Source organism: Furipterus horrens, unplaced genomic scaffold (assembly GCF_987537825.1).
Source record: "Furipterus horrens unplaced genomic scaffold, mFurHor1.1.pri manual_scaffold_4, whole genome shotgun sequence".
NCBI classification, from domain to species: domain Eukaryota; kingdom Metazoa; phylum Chordata; class Mammalia; order Chiroptera; family Furipteridae; genus Furipterus; species Furipterus horrens.
In genome coordinates, this window is record NW_028327174.1 from 35,368,750 (window position 1) to 35,386,277 (window position 17,528).

Below are 17,528 nucleotides of genomic sequence, written 5' to 3' on the forward strand. Positions count from 1 at the left end.
TTTTTTCTCTTCATCTGGAGAAAAGCACATGAATTATAAAACTTATATTGATGAAAAGTCACCACTGAAGTACACCAAGAACAATAGCCTTTGGGCATACATAGGAACTTTTGATTGGATGCCAGATATAGTATTGGGTTGGCCAAGAAGTTCATTTGTTTTTTTTCCATAAGATGGCTCCAATAGTGCTTAGTGGTCTCTAACTTCATTCAGAACAATTTTGTTAGCTTGTATTGTGACAGCTGTCATATTAGCATGCATTTAAAAAGACTTATCAAAATTGGTAAGTTTTGTGTAGCCATTTTAATATTGAAGATGGAAGAAAATATGCAATATTTTCAGCATATTATGCTTTATTATTTCAAGAAAGATAAAAATGCAACTGAAATGCAAAAAAGATTTGTGCAGTGTATGGAGAAGGTGCTGTGACTGATTGAACATGTCAAAAGTCATTTGCAAAGTTTCATGGTGGATATTTCTCACTGGATGATGCTTCATGGTCAGGTAGACCAGTTGAAGTTGATAGCGATCAAATTGAGACAGCCAACATATTCAAAATATCCAAATCAACAAAGTTATTGGTGAAAATGAAAAATGTGTCTTTTATTTTACAGAAAAAAAAAATAGACTTCTTGGCCATAAAATGTACCTTGTTGCTTACTGAATATTATAATATTCTTTGAAATATTTTTGAGCCTTTTTTTTGTAGTTCACTGAAAATAGTTAGAGCCATCTGAGGCTGGCTTTTGAGTCTCGTTAGGTAAGACCAGAGCAGCCTATACATGCACTACCAAGAAGGACTTTTGCCTTCCCTGCATATTACAAGGTGATTCCTCTGACTGGTGGGACCACAAGAATCCAGTTTTGTGTGAATCCCATGGGTTGTCCTGCCTGTATCTTGAGGTGGTCCTTTTTTGGCCCCGTTTCTTAACAGTTTCTTCATAGGCATGCACTTATCAGTACTCAGCTTAAGACTCAAGAGGAATCCTCAAGAAATCTCCAGAAATTTCTCTCTGTGCAACTCCTTCCTCTCCACTCAGCTCTCTCCTCTCCAGGGCTCTGCCCTGTGACTTATAGCTGGCTTGGCCTCCCCAAATTCTCAACTCTGTCTCTTCAACTCAGGGAGACTGTGGGACTTGTTTGGGTTCTCTACCCCAGTGCTAAGGCCTGGAAACCAGGCAGTGAATAGGGACACCACAGGACTCCTCTTGTATGTTTTCCTTCTTTTAGAAATCATTGCCCTCCACCGCCTGTTGTTCAGTATCTAAAAAACCATAGTGACATATATTTTGTTTGTTATTTTTTCATTTTCCAGTTTATGGCTCCTTCCTTGTTAAAAGTGAACATCCATACTTCCACACTATTCTTTGAATCATGAAGTCAAGGGACTTGACTCCTCACTTGTAGGGACAATGCCTGGCACACAGTAAATGGTCAAACACTATCTGTTGAGTGACTAAATGAATAATTGGTCTTTTGCACGTTAATATAAAGCTAAAGATAGAGTACTTTCTTTTTTCCCCAAACTAGATACATATTAGTAAAACTTCAAAAAAAATTTATTTAGGTCTATGCAGGCTTGAGGGAATATCTCTGCTCTGTCACTTAGTAACTGTCTGACCCTACGGCCCTTTTCTTTTCATTTTTTAAAAGATTTTATTAATTTATTTTTAGAGAGAGGGCAAGGGAGGGAGAAAGAGAGAGAGAGAAGCATCAGTGTGTGGTTGCCTCTTGCATGCTCCCAGTTGGGGACCTGGCCCGCAACCCAGGCATGTGCCCTGACTGGGAATTGAACCAGTGGCCCTTTGGTTCTCAGGCTGGTGCTCAATACACTGAGCCACACCAGCCAGGGCTCTACGGTGATTTTCTTTCTGAGGATAGCATGTACCTCGCAGGGCATGAGAACCAAGGGTGGTGTAGGTAAAACTGCAATAAATTCTCAGTGAAAATGGGAGGTCTTGCTATTGTTCTTGATGTGCTTAAACAGTGACCTTACATTGATATAAGGCTTTATAATTCATATGTTTTCCATGTATGTATCTTATATAGTCCCAATAATACATTTTCTTCCAAATAATTACCTAGGTTTTACATAAAGCAAAGAGAAGTTCCAAAGATCTTATAAAAGAAGAAAAAAAATAAAGCAAGCTAATATTTGAGTATTTGGAGACCTGAGAGCAAAGCTTTGCTTCTACGGAAGGCTCTTGAACATCACACTCTTTTTCTGCCTTTGAAGAGCAACATCCAGGCTTGCACGATAGACTTTGTCTCTCAAGTTTGCAGCCTGCTTTCATCTATCTGTGTATGCCAAAGGCTGTTTCTCACAGCCTCCCCTTTGTACACACTGTCTGTGGTGTAAGCCCGAAAATTAATATTATAGGCTGCTTTGACAGCTGGTAAAATTGGGAGGGTGGTGAATAACCTACATGCAAGCTCCCCTCCCAACGAGGCTCTCATGGATAAGACTCCTTAACCAAACAACAATCCTTATCAAGGGGACCAGGCGCAGTTTCTGCTTATCCCTTACTAATGGGTTTTAGCTTCCTGCCAGCCTGTAGAATTACTCAAACAAGCCAATCACACCCTCCTGTGGAAACCAGGGGCACCCCACCCACTTGATACTACAAAGCCTGCCCTCTACATCTCCTGGTTGTTCACTCTGCCCCCGAGTGCAACTCTGTCCTCTTCCCCTAGGCTGAGAGTGTATGTAATAATAAATGCCGTTGATCACATCTGTCCAGTGTTGGGTGTCATTTGTTTGGCCATCCTCATAACTCTAGGACAGAACCTCTCCCTTGACAATGGGGTGACAATGGGGTGACCAGTCTTTCACTTGCACGGCATCTCCTCACCTCTCAGTGCTAGTGGGCAAATGTGAAGGCAATGCCTCAGAGAAGGGAGGAGAGGGCAGAAAGAATTAAGGCCTTTAAAAGTGTGTTTGCCAATCCTCTGAAAATTGGGAGTTTAGAAGCCCAGGTTTCCATAAGAGGTTGGGAGAGGGAACAAGGAGCCAAACCCTGGCTCTCCCACACGCTGAGAAAGGGTGACAGGATTGTGGCAGGACAGGGCATTCCTCCTCTCTGCTCACTTATTCCCTCATCCTCACTCCTCATGGGGAAGGAGCCTTTTCATCTGATTACATATCCAAGTTATGCTGTGAGCGGTGGTCGATATTACAAAGAGGAAGGCTTGCTTCTCTAATAACTTCTTTGGTCAAGTATCCTACTGGGGGTGTTGGAAGCCCCTGTTACAATCCAAATACAACCAGGAACAATGGTCCGGTTGGCTTTGCAGAGGTGGGGCGAGAAGGATGGGGCTGGAGTCATTGAGTGGGCCGAGGACAGGAAAGGAAGAAGTGTCTGTTCTGTTGGAACTGACATATTTCAAGACTTAAAATATAATTTCCCCCAAACTTTTAAACAAGAATATTATTAAATAAAAGAAAAAAGAAATATCTGATGTGGTGCTGACTGTAGTTTATTTCCCCCAGAAGATTTCTAGTTTTAGACACATTAAATTCTGTAAGTTGGGGAGCCAAAAGTTAATTTCATTTAAAAGGAAAATTTGATGAATCTAGACATTTTTCATAGATGGTTGATTTTAAAATTCTCTTCCCAGCTGGTAACTATGTGGCTATTTTAGCTGGAAAAGATCTCTTTCTATATTGACTAAGTCAGAATGGTCTCTCCTAAGAGACTGAGACAAAGGATCTTTGAACAGTCTGGGAACAACACAAATCATCCACCAGGTCCCCATAATCCCTCTACCAGGCAGGTGCTATCACTGGTTGTGTGGCTTCTGGCAAGTTATTTAACCTGAGACTAACCTGTAAAATAGGTGGGATCAGAACACCCACCTCCTAGAGCATTTCTGTGACAGAATCACTGTAGCACTTAGCCCAATTCCTGGCACACATTAACTGAAAAAGAGCAGACTGTGCCACCTGAAAAAAATGCCTCTTTCGCACAAAGATTATTTTGAGAAACTGCAGGCACAGGAGAAACTCTGAAAACACAGTAAAAGGGAAATTTATACTAGAAAGGGGACCTGTACCAGGAAGAGAGCTATTATCAGAGATAACTTTTTCACCTGACTTATCTGCAAGGCAAGGCAACCTTTGTTTACCAAACATTTCCTCTCTTTGAAGGCCTGTTCCTTACCCCTTTCCTTAGCTCGCGAGTATAAGCCTCAATTGTGTGGTTGCCTTTTGAGTCTCATATCTTTATGAGGCTTCTGTCCATACACACTTAAAATCGTTTTTTTCTCCCTTCTGTTAATTTGTCTTTTTATTACAGGGGCGTCTTAGTCATAGAACCTAGAACATCAGAGGGAAAATTATTTTTCTTCCCTACAACTGCTAAAAGTATTTGCTAATTTTTTTAAATCTTTACCCAAGGACATTTTTCCTTCACTGCTTTTAGTGAGAGAGGAAGGGAGAGAAACACTGGTGTGAAAGAGAAGTATTGATTGGTTGTCTCCCATACGTGCCCTGACTGGGAATCGAACCTGCAATCCTTCGCTTATGGTAAGGCAGGATAGTAAGAAGTTAAGAAAATTCTTTGGTAAGTGGAATGGGGAAACTGAGACAAATAGCTGAACAAACTGGCTGAGCAATTTGTAGCCAGATGCAGGTGGTCCTCAGGGCGGAAGGCCTCAAGTGCCTGGCAGGGGCAAAACTAGGAAAACAAGGACCTCGCCCCCAGGGTACCTTCTTCTCCCCTGGCCTTTCCTCTCTGGGGATAACATCTAGGCCTCAATTGTGTTTCAGCTCCAGGCCCAGAAAAGCAGCAAAACCAGGTGGGCAACACTAGGACCAACTGCAATGACTAATGACCTCCTGCCCTGGTGCCGACCAATCAATGGAGACCATGACCCGGAAGGGGCACACGAGGAGAACTGATGAATATTCTACTAAAACCCTCCCCTGAGTCCTCCCCTAAGATTCCCCAGCCTGCAAGAAAGAGATAAAAGCCTCAAGACAAAGGACCCAGCCAGGGCTTTCCCTCCGGAGAGCAGCCCTCGCCATTCCTTTCCCTTCTTCCCGCACTTCTTCCTTCACAGGCACACGTCTCCTAAACTCTAAGGCAATGGGCAGCTGGCAGCTTGTCCCAGGCTAACCCCATGAACCTGTCCCCAAAGGCTCCTTTTCTCTGACTTCACAATGAGCTAAGGCAGCCCACCCCAGGCTCTCCTGTTCTTCTGTGCTAAGCCCTTCCTTGTCTCACTGTCCTCATAGTCACCTCCACTCGTGTTGTGAAATCTTTCCTACAGGAAGTCAGGAACTGACACACTACAGCTGAACATACGCAGACCCACTTCAGGGCCAGGCCCCTGTCCGGTAACAATGGGATGTCGTTCCAACCAACTGAGCCACACCGGCCAGGACAAAAAGCGATGCTACTTTTATCCTTGATTGTTCAAGGGAAGTGTTTACGGACTACGGATGTTAAAATATTTGAAATTTCAAAAGCACTCAAAACATCAAACATTCCACCTCTGGGCTATCATTTGAGTGCAAGCTCGCATCAGGGCAGGAAGTGGCCTGTGAGAGCCAGACCATCTCTCAGGCCACAGCGCTATTTGCTCCTTCCGGCCCAAGGCTCACCACAGGCAGTGCAGTGTGACACAGCACAGTTCCTAAGACAAGAACTATGGAGTCAAGCTGCCTGTATTCAAAGCCCAGTCCTGCCATTTAGCAGCTGTGTATCCTTCGTTAGCCTCCCTGTGCCTTAGTTTCCTCATCTGCCAAGTGGGGGCAACATTAGCACCTACCTCAGAGGATTGTCCTGAGAATTACAGGAGATGTTTGAGTAGAGGACTCCTTGAAGTACATCCTAATACAAAATACTAATTAGGTGTTAAGTGGGGGTTCTCACCCCTATCACATGGGGAACACTGTGGGCGCTTACACAGCTAACACGTATTTGCAAGGGACTGTGCTAAGCATTTTATCTGTTTCAACTTATTTAATCCTCACAATAATGCTGTAAGATAGGCACTCTTGTTCTTCCCATTTTGCAGATGAGAAAACTGAGGCCCAGAGAAGTTAAGCACCCATTGCTTAAAGTAGTAGGAAAGACTTACTGTTGAAGGACCAGATGGATGTGGTTTGGGGCACAGAGCTCATTCAAGCATAAAGTTCACATGCTGGGCTCTAGGTCAGAAGGCAGCAGCCTGGTCTGGGAGGGGACAGGGGGTTGCTAACCTTTGCAAATCCCCGTACTGCTTGCAGAGGGGGCGGAAGAGTGGTGGCAGTGGTGAGAGCCTGCCAGGCACATTTCCTTACCCCCTCGCCTGGAAGCCACTGCCACCAGAGGCCACCTCACTGAGCCTGTTACCAGGGAAGACTGCGAGGAATGGTTTCCCAAACCTCAGGCACCTGGCATTCCTATGAACTGATAAAATCGAAGGGGAGAGGGATGGAGCCGGTTTGTGGGGTAACTTGCTTGCCTTTTAGTACAGCACTGAAGTGAGGCATAGATGGCTCCTTTCTGCCCAGAAATAGCCACCCTGCCACCAGCCTGATAAACCTCATTTTCAGAATTCCCTGCGTACAAAGGGAAGGACACAGGGAACATGTTAAACTGTCTTCAGGTAACACCAGTTAATCCTTTGGAGTTGCTGCTTTATGTGTTTGTTGAAAAGATTGGAAAAGACTGAATTTAATGTCATCCAGCTGAAAGGACAAAAGGGAAAAAAATAACAGGAAACCAAGTGGTGTGTGTGGTTAGGCCCAGGGTGGCAGAAGGGAAGCAGGGGGCTGGGGCTCTGAGAGCGAAACTGGTTGGGTACCAGAGACAATGCTGCCTGCCTCCAATTTGTCTTAAGCCAGCCCTGGAAATGCCACTCAGGAAGACCTCATAATGACTTTTTGGCATGGATGGTGTATAATGCTGACCCTTGGGAGACAGCATACAGGAATAGTGTCTCTTTCATCCTTCAAAACACTTTACTTTCTATTCAGCAGCAGTCTTACTGCAATTTAAGGTCCCATCAGTCAAGTAGACATTAAGTGGCTTCTTATATAAATACTTACAGAGTTCTGGCTTTGCAAGGGCGTCTGAAAAGCATTCTATCTCTTTTAAGTTCTTTTAAGTTTTCTCTTGGCTTCTGCAAGTGTGTACAGATATATCCAGAGGTGGCAATTGTTCCTGTGCAAATGAACTCCACAACCACAAAATTATGTAAAAGATATATGCTCAAAACCCACTGCTGGAACAACCCCTGAAGGTCATCTCCAGGTGATATGATCGGGGAATTTCTTTTAAAGCTGTTAATTATTGTCCTCATTTGGAATGGAAACATAAAAAAGTTAAAAAAGGATTTAAAGTATTTGTGATAGACAGTCTGAAGAATATAAATAAATGAGTTGAAGAAAATAAAAAATCAGTTGTAATTACAATACTGAGACAACTCCTATTAACATTTTTTTGATCAGAATGTATCTGTATCTCTATCTTTGTCTCTACTGATTTGCCAGTTGACCAATGACCACAGTAATATTTTGGGATATTAACCAATTTTTACGGTAACTTATTGAAATATGATATACAGGCAAAAAGTACACAAATTATAAGTGTATTTATCCCAAGTCGATGTGTTTTTATAAGCTGAACACACCTGTGTGCCTAACACCAGCTCAAGAAACAGAAAGTTACGAGAACTGGTATGTATTCTCTCTACATCTACTTGTACCCTAAGGCCCTTTCTCAATCTCCAGTAGTTGAGAATTTTCCACCTTCACAGCCCAGGAAAAAAGGTGCTAGCAGACCACAGAGGAACACAACATTACTCTTTGACAGACATCCAAGAATACGATGAGAGATTTTTAAGAACATGAATCAGTTTGAACTGATTTTTCTAACCCCAAGTCTAGACAAAGCATTCCTGGATGGGGGAAGAGGAGAGAAGATAGTACACAAATAGAGCGTAACCATTGGTGGGTCTCCTTGGAGGCGCACTGGCCCTGCTCTAAGTGCAGAAACTCTAGCAGAGAAACTGTGGATAGGAATTTCGAACCACTTAAAAATGTTTTCAGATCCAAAAGCACTGCTTTCAACACTGTGAAGGCCTGAACCCTTGTTCACCTCAACTACAGCAACTCCTACGTCCCATTTCTCAGTGAACCTTTCCATGACCCAGTATGCACATCTCAGACATGCAAGTGATTCTGATGCGTGGGGTCCTTAGTCCTCACCTACAGAAACATGTGCATAGGTTTTTGTCAAGGCCATGATCATAGTCCCCAAACTTGTCTGTGCATCAGAATCACCCAGGGACCATGTTAAACACACAACTTTCCAGGACCCAATACTGAATTTAATCAGGCCCAGCAATCTCAAATCTGACCAATTCCCCAAATTATTATTATGCAACCAATTTGGCATTCACTGGAGAATTAGATTTGGGAAGTGTTCTTCTGGTGGCCTGTGAACTATACCATCTTATAAGGACAAAGACTCAGTGCAGTGGGTCCAGGTGACCCAGCAGAGTCCATTTGTAAGCTGTCGATGGGAGGGGAGCAGTGCAGGTGGAGCGGCTCCTCTTCAACCAGACCAGCCCCTTCTGCCTAAAGTTACTTGCATACAGGATTCCAAGGTCAAGAAAGGTCTCCAATCCACTCTCCATGCCACAATATCAGCCAGTATCAACCATATCTTTTACTCTGTCATTTATTTTGTCAGCAGAGAAATTCATGCAAGGATAGGGCACCCGTGGGAAGAGCTTTGTAGGTCAAAGTCCTCTCCTCATTCCCCCCAAAAGGGATAGTGCAGATGATACACGGTTGGCCTGTCCTTTCCAACATCATGCCAGTGTCCCAAGGCTGCTGAGAGATGCTGACACAGATGACATTATGCCCTTCTGACTAGAAGGTACTCTGTGCCTGGCTAGGGAGGCTTTTAAAGCTCTTTTCTCCATTATTAACAGCATGGCAAGTCAACAGAAAACATTTAAAATAATAATAATAATAATGATAATAATAATAATAATGATAATGATAATAATAATAGTAGCCTTTAAAAGTCAAGGCTATAACAGGCTAATTCTCTTTAATGGCTCTAGATGAGCTAATCTAAAGTGACAGCTCCAAGTGTAACAACCTGCCAGGACAGTGTAGGCACCACTGATTCATCACATCTAGAATATGTACTTCTAAAGCCAGCACCTGTCACCAGCAGCGGCTGCACAGATATTGCTCAGGGCTGCCGCTGATTGGGAAGAAAGTTTAGCTGAGGCTCTCTGCCTGCCAGTGGGAGCAAGTGGAAAAGAATGGGAAAAGAAGAAACAGGATGGGAGGGAAACTAGAATTTGAGATACCTCAAATAGTCCTCCAAATGTGAGCCTGAAAAATTTAGGATATAAAAAGAACTTGTAGGGGCCAGGTGATTTTCATTCAAAATAGGGGACCATCCAAGAAAAACAAAGGATGGAGAAGGGGTGCTTATTGCATCACCCAAAATCCTAGTGCTGGCTACCAGGCACTACGCTGAAAGTTCTAACTTCTCAACTACATTCAGAAAGCAAGAAAGGGAAATTCAGAATCAGGTTGTGGTTTTTAAAAAATACGCTTTGAAGTATATCTTACATCCATAAAAGCACAAAGGCATAAACAGCTAGGTGAAATTTTATGAAGCCAACTTATGTCCTTTGTGTAGTGAGCACAGGATGAAGAAACGGAACATTTACAGCTCCCTGGAAGCCCCATCTTGCCTTCTAATCACACTTCCCACACAGAAAGCCACCATCCAAACTACTCACACAAGGGTTAGTTTTGCCTACTTTTGAACTGGACATAAATGGACTCAGATGGTATGTGCTCTTCTGTACCTGACTTCTTTTGTGTTTGCGAGTGTGCCACTGTATTTGTGTGTGGCTGCTCATTTTTATTACCACAGAGTGTTCCATAGTATAGATGTCCCACAGATTCTCTCTTCTGTTGTTGGGCCATTTAGGTTACTTTCAGTTCTTTGCTGTTAGAAATAATGCTACTATGAACTTGTTTGTATGCTTTTAAAGCAATCTATCTTTTATATTATTATAAAAAAGAATCTGAATGTTTTTATTTTAAGAAAAACACATTGAATATAGGGCAAAATACGTTCTGGGAATTAAAAGTTACACTGCAGCACTACAATGGTGTTGACGGAAAGTTATTTTAACAGATGAAGGAGCCTGGGGGTGTCTTTGATCTCAAGGGAAGAAGGCAACAGAGGAAAGACTAAAGACATGGAGGAAAATAATTAATAGAGTATTGTTCTAATGGAGATTGGTGGGGATAAAGTCGAGATCACAGATTGTGATAGAAAGTAGCAGAGGCAACAGTTTTCTCCAAGAAAAGAGGAACAGTGGTGAAGGGAGGGAATAATGAGTTGGAAGGAAGAAAAGTTGAAAGATAAATTACTGGTTAAAAGTAAGAGGTCCAGGATGAGATTACAGATAGGAGAAAAGTAAATGAATTTTGCAAAAGCTGTCTTGGGGCATATAAGCAGCACAGAGGTCCAGCTAGAATGGAAGAACGTGGATTTCTCGTGGAACCAATGAATATAGTCATGAAATGTGTCCTGGTCACTTTGATCAGCCTCAGGTTAGAAAAAGAGTTCCCACTTTCCCTTCTCCATAACTCCTTCTCCATGCAAATGCATGGCAGCCACGCACGGCAGCATAGCGGACACCTTGATAGGGTGCGCTACCATCGCAGCTGTACTGTGCGTATTTTATCATGACTTTCTGGCAGATGGCAGTAAAGCATCTTGTTTTCACAAAATCAGTATGCTACAAGTTTCTAACAGATGGAAGTAAAATGTCTTGAAGAGGGAGAACCTTTCCCGAGTTGGCAGAAAGGTGCTGCATGGTCTAGCACAGCGCTATGTGTGGAGGGTAACAGAGAAGTTGGGTTGGGGGTGACAGGGTACACGGAGGCTCTCAGATCCCACTCTGCATCGGAGAGATCAGGCCTCTGTGGAACAAACACGTGCTTCTCTGCTTTAGCTAATGCAGAAATGTCCTACCTTGCACTGCCATTTTCCAAATACTAAGGATTGTTGAAAATCTAACCCCATTTTCTCATCTTCCTCAAATCCTTTCCTGATTTCAGTGCCTGATTTTTTTCTCTGCTGTAGTCTGTTTGCTAGCACCTTGCCTGCTACTCGTAAGACACTACCCCTGTATTACTATCTTTTTAGATGCAAGTCTCTCCATAGTCCCCAAACGATTTGAAATCTACAAATAACAGCCGAGTTATAGTAGAGTCACTGAGGTGCCATTGGTCCACGTGGGTCAGCCGTGGGCTAGAGAGCCCCTACCTCACAACCTGTCTACCTTGTTGCCCAGAGATCTGATGTTTGTGTCATTCTTTAAAATGAAGAATCCTCAGTCATTAAGGTAATTTCTTCCATAAGGCCCTATAGGACTTGCTCAACCCCTTGCCTCTGGGATGGGATATTCTACCCTCCTCCTGTGCACACCAGTTTCAATTATGTCTCATTCCTGTTCCCTCCACATACCAGACACAGTCACCCTGGAGTCTTTGTGCTTGCCACCCCTACTGCTGAAACTCTCTGCTCCATGCATCCAGGTGGCTTGTTCCCCATCTTCCTCAGAATGGGCTGACATGTCACCTTAGTGATACCTTCCCTGTGCAGCCTATTCAAAATTGCCATCGACCGACTCCAATCTTCCCTTATTACCTTTCCCTGTTTTGTTTTTTCAGCACAACACCACCTTCTAACATGCTATATTAATGTATTCTCTTCATTATTAGTTCACCACCACTAAAATGTAAGCTCCATGAAGGCAGAGATTTTTATCTGTTTCCTGCCACCTGCCCAGGTCCAGGATACCCTCAGCATTGACCATGACAATGACAATGGCACTCAATCATCCTATGGTAAATGTGATGCTTGAAAATAACTTCAAATATTACTCTTTTAGAGCATGGGTACAATGACCAGAGTAGTTTCTAGACCAAAAGTCGATCTGACATTTGCAAGTTACTTCCAGATTTCTGTGTAACTTGGGATGTAGAGTTTGAGGTCTAATGCTTCATTTTTGGGGGGAGACAATTTGATGATTCAAAGACAGTAGAACAGTGGTTTGAAATCAAGATGGTCCTGTAAATTCAAGAACTCATCATGGCCAAACCATGCCTAGATAAACAATAGCTAAATCCCAACAGAAGTCCTTTAAACCCTAAAAAGGTACCTGGTTTGACTGTAAAGGGATTCTTAGCAGTCAGATTTCTCAAAACTTCTTCAGACCAAAACTTAAGCAACCACCTAGTTTACTTAATAGGTCAGTGAATGCATACTTAAGTGACCAACATAAGAGGTCTATGCAGAAGGTATTCAGCCATGAAATACAAAATGTAGAGACATATATTGAAGAAGATACAAGATACAAGCAACATTGTACATAGGACAATGATGCCTCAGTCCCCTTCAAAGGTCCCCTTGGGACCTCACACAATTCTCCCAATCACTACCAGCTACCCCGTCGTATTTTCCTGAATCTCATCGACAGTCTGAAATCTCTTCCCTTTCAAAGGTGATTTTAGTTTTGGGAAAAGCCAGAAGTTACAGGGCACCAAATCTGGGCTGTAGTGGGGCTGAATCACCTGGTTGATTTGATATTTATCAGAAAATTCTGCAGGAGACATGGTGCATGAGCGGGCACATTGTCGTAATAAAGTTGCCAATCAGCGGTTGCCCATAGCTGGGGCCTTCTGAGTCATCCAAATAGTTTCCATGGAGGAGTATTCAAGCTTAAGGCAAAATTAAATGCAGATTTGTTGCTCTACTCGCTCAGTCATTTTGAATGTGATGATCACACAGTACACGTTTTCACTCAATGGCATCTATCACCCCCACTGACAAGTACAGTGAGGTCATCATTGTTCACACATGCACATTCCAGTCTGTTCTCCTTGGCTGCCAGGTTACATCGATGCCACACAAACCATTCTTGTTATATTAACAATGACTGGACTGTTTCCAGACAGATCTTAGTATATTAATATACTGTTTCTTCTTATCTATCTATTTATCTAAAGAAGATTGAAATTAAATTTCTCTGGGTTTTTATTTAAAGGCCATAAGTCAAGAAATTAGTTTTTTGGGGAACTCAAATCTCCTTATTATATTTTCCTTTGTGGTAATAGAAGTTAGCTGATTTAAGATGATTACGTAGAAGTGAAATAATTTATAAAACAGTTCAAAATAAATATGACAATAAAATGGAGGCAAAACCAAACAACAAAAAAGAATTCCTGCCCTCGCTGGTGTGGCTTATTGAATTGAGTGCCAACCTGTGAACCAAAAGGTCGCTGGTTTGATTCCCAGTCAGGGCACATGTCTAGGTTGTGGGTCAGGTCCCCAGCCGGGGTTGTACGGGAAGCAACTGATCAATTTCTCTCACAGACTGATGTTCCTCTCCCTATCTTTCTCCCTCCCTTCCCCTCTCCCTAAAAATAAATAAATAAAATCTTTAAAAAAAATAGAACTTTAAACTTCAGGCTATAAAATGTCTGTCGTCAGCAGTAAACATGACAGTTATGTGTAAAGTGATAAACTGGCAAGTTTGATTATAATAAAAAGAAGGTAACATTTTGAGACTAAGTAATGTAACACTAAATATTGATCCCCAAACCACGTTAGCCTCCAGTCTCCATCATCTTTAATTTTCTATTTCCTAGTAATTATTTTATAATTGTCAAAGATTATTACTGTAATCTTAAAGTTCTAAGGCAATCTACTTCCATGGGGAAAAAGAAATTAAAACTCAGGACATAACACAAATTTAACTGCCCCAGTAAGGAGCTATTAATATTTAGCTGTTGACTTATGATACTTTTTGACAATGAGTTGGGGATATCCCTTTTCCTTATGAACCAAATCAATTAAATGTTTGATAGATCTTTTGCTAATGTTCCCAAGCAAAAACTGGTACTAAAATTCAAGAGGTAGAGACAAGTGTCTCCTCCAAAAATGAAGGAACAGGAAGTCAGGTGGAATCTATCATAATTTCAATTTTTCCAAAAGACACCTCTCTCAAGTCTCCAGAGCAAGCACAGCACGTTCACTGAACTCCCATCGTCCTAGTGCCTTAGCTGGGTGATTGTGCTTACGTTCAGCCCCCTCACTTGAGGAGGCTCAGGCTTTGGAAACAGCTGCTCACAATTAAATTAATTATCATTTGTCAGCAGTGCTCTGAGGCCCAGAAGTTCTGTGTCTGTGGAGGAGGACGCTGCCAGACCACAGTGCACTTCAGAATGTGTGCTCACTTACTTACCCATCCAGTTTGGTAAAGTGCCTTTAAGGTTTTCAAAGCACTGAAATATCTTTGTAAAACTATTGCCACACATTTCACTAATCTTCTTTACTTAACTTTAGAACATTTGTTTGTTCATCATTTGTTTGAGGATGTTTCCACCACTTAAAATGAAAGACAAACAGTGGAGAATAAAGTGGGTATAAGAAATAATCAGTGTGATCTTCTAAGAATGAATAATTGATGGGTGAAGCTGAAGTTCTTTGGTAGTAATGCTGCAAAATTTATGAATTAAAATTCTAACCACTTAACCTCATGGTTAAAAAATTGCTGATGTCAATAGTCTGAAGGCTAAATAGGGCTGTCACTGGACTAATGCAAAAGGTGGTATCTTTTCACACAGAGCGCAAGTGCAGCCAGGAAGGGGATTAACTTTGAGCTTGCCAGGTAACACACACACACACACACACACACAATTTAAGTTACTAGGATAGTTACTTTTGTTTTTTTGTTTTTTTTTCTGGAATTTAAAATGTTTGGGGGAGAGAGTTGAGAATGGGGAATTCAAATTTAGAAAATATTCATATGTTTTCAATTAAATTATCCTCTCTTTCTTTCCCTTCCTCCCTCCCTCCCTCCCTTCCTTCTTTCTTCCTTTCTTTCTCTCTCCCTCCCTTCCTTTCTCTCCTCATTTGACCACATTATTTTATTTCTCTCATAGAAAGAGGAAGAGAGAGAGTAAATGAGAGAGAGAAACATCAATTGGTTGCATCCCTTATGCGCCAGGACTGGGGATTGAACCCACAACCTAGGTATGTGCTCTGATCGGGAACCAAGCTTGCAATCTTTTGGTTATGGGATGATGTTCCAACCAACCGAGCCACATCGGCTAGGGCTATCTTTCTTTCTTTTTATTTTATTTTCCAATTACGGTTTCCTTCAATATTATTTTGTATTAGTTTCAGGTGTACAGCACAGTGGTTGGACAATCATACTTTACAAAGTGGTTCCCCGATATTTCCAGAATCCCCCTGGCACCATACATAGTTATTACAGTATTATCGTGTATATTCCTTATGTTGTACTTCACACCCCCATGATTATTTGATAACTATCAGTTCTGAATATATTTCTTAAGGCATTGTTTACAAATAAAACATTTTAAAAATATAAATGTCCCATAGGTGAACAGATAATGAAATTTGACCCAGTGCCCATTTTAAGTAGTTATGAAGAGTCTGAAGCAACATGAACTATACTTATGGTAAAATTACAAAAAGAAAATTTAATGATATTATTGAGAAATAAAAAGAAAATAACAGGGTATGAAGATTGCATGTCCAGATTTCAAGTATACTTATTTCTATAGCTTTCAAAATATTTATGATGTGGCTATAAATTTATTAGTTTAATTTGAAGTAACATATTAGAAAGATTTATTTTTATACCAAAGAGAGACTATAAAAATCTTGCTGATAAAATCTAAATAAAACTGGACTGTTTAGTTTCTTTTTGAACTATTTGAGCTCCATGATCCCCTAACTTCCAATGTGTTCAACATTTAAAGGTTTTTAATAAGCCTATAACATGTAATTTATTCTTCTATAACACTATCCCATATTCTTTTCTAATCTCTCTCTTTTAGATAGCAAGAAATAAGCAAACAAATCTACAGCTAGCGAAGAAACATTATGGACAATGACAGACATCTATAGAATTTTTTGTTACCTGCAGAAGAACTAGGAAAAACTCCATTTGGCAAGTTCAAAGAGGGTTTATATTCATAAAATTTTCCTGCATAACTGAAGTTTAAACTATACCATCTCCTTCAAGGACATCATCTCTGAAACACTTGGCAATGACAAAGCTTAAAAAGGTGTATATTCTTTAGTTGCCAATAAACAAAAGTAATAAATCTATTACCTAGATGGAGTGAATACATTCATAAGAGTTAAAAATGAAGCACTGCCACTTCAGGTTTACAAAAAACCTTATTTTATGGAGATAGAAACATGAAAATCACTTTTTAAGTTTTTGCAGATAACTTGAATTCAGAATGAAAGCCTTTTCTTTCTTTCTCCTGTTGCACTGTTAAACTATTATGCTTTTCTTCTGGGGACACAAGGGCATCCACATCCTCTTACGCTGAGCCAGCAGTCCTACCTGAACACAGACCTTAATCAACATGTATATGTGAAGCTTCTGTGATTTGGTAACATTCTGACTACTCTAGACCAGTGCTTCTCTTTGATGTGCCTCCTAACCACCTAAAGATAGGATTAAAAATGTGATTCTAGTTCAGTAGGTGTAGGATGGATTCTAAGGTGGTGAACTTCTAAGAGGCTCCCAGGTAATGCAATGCGACTGGTCCAGAGATTAATTGTTGACTAGCACTAACCCCAGAGTACCAAAAGGCAAAGGTGCATGCCTGTGTGAAAGTTAAATAGGGAAACCACCAAGGTGAACCAGAGTCTTGGCCAGATGTAAATGGAGCGGCTGGGACTGAGCTCTAGCTATGGGCTGGTTTTGGGGACCCAAGTTTGCCTGAGGATAAAATGAAAACTTAAAGCATCCAGTTCAGTGGCTGGTACAAGGTAGGTGCTCAATACTTTTTTCTTCTTCTTTCTATAAAAATAATTTCCAAATGAACCTATTGGGGAACATGACCAAATAACATTTCAGCGTTTTATACCAATCAGGTCAAATGCTGATTAGAAAAGAAGCCAATGGGTATAAGGCAGTGTGCAGAAGATACTACTTAGTACATCTAAAATCAGTGATCCTTTAGGAAGATTCACTGTAATCATAAAAGCTAGAAAGATTAATTTTTCATAAGAGAAGTAACTGGAAAGTCAAATGTGGTGGTGGTGGAGTTTGGTGGAGAGTCAAAACTGAACTGTGAAGCTAAGGAAATAGGGCTAAGAAGGAAGGTCAATGGGGCCACATCCCTTTTATGACAGAAAGGTCCTTGAGAGGTTCCTGGAGATGATAATGCCTAGAAGAATACAGAACAAGGGTGTTACACATTCAATTCTAAGTTCTTTGCTATGCTGTAGACTAAAGGACACAAATCTTCTCTACTGCCCTAAGGCCATGTGTTCTGGACACACACAGCCTTGTGTAGGAAGTGCTTTCTGATGTGGAAGATTCTGAGTGGTAATGTGATGCAGAGAAAGGAAAGTACATGTCGAGGCAAGACAGGACTGGCCCATGGAGAATTCAGCAGGCCATTGGGGCAATCAGCAATCCACAGATATTGGGAG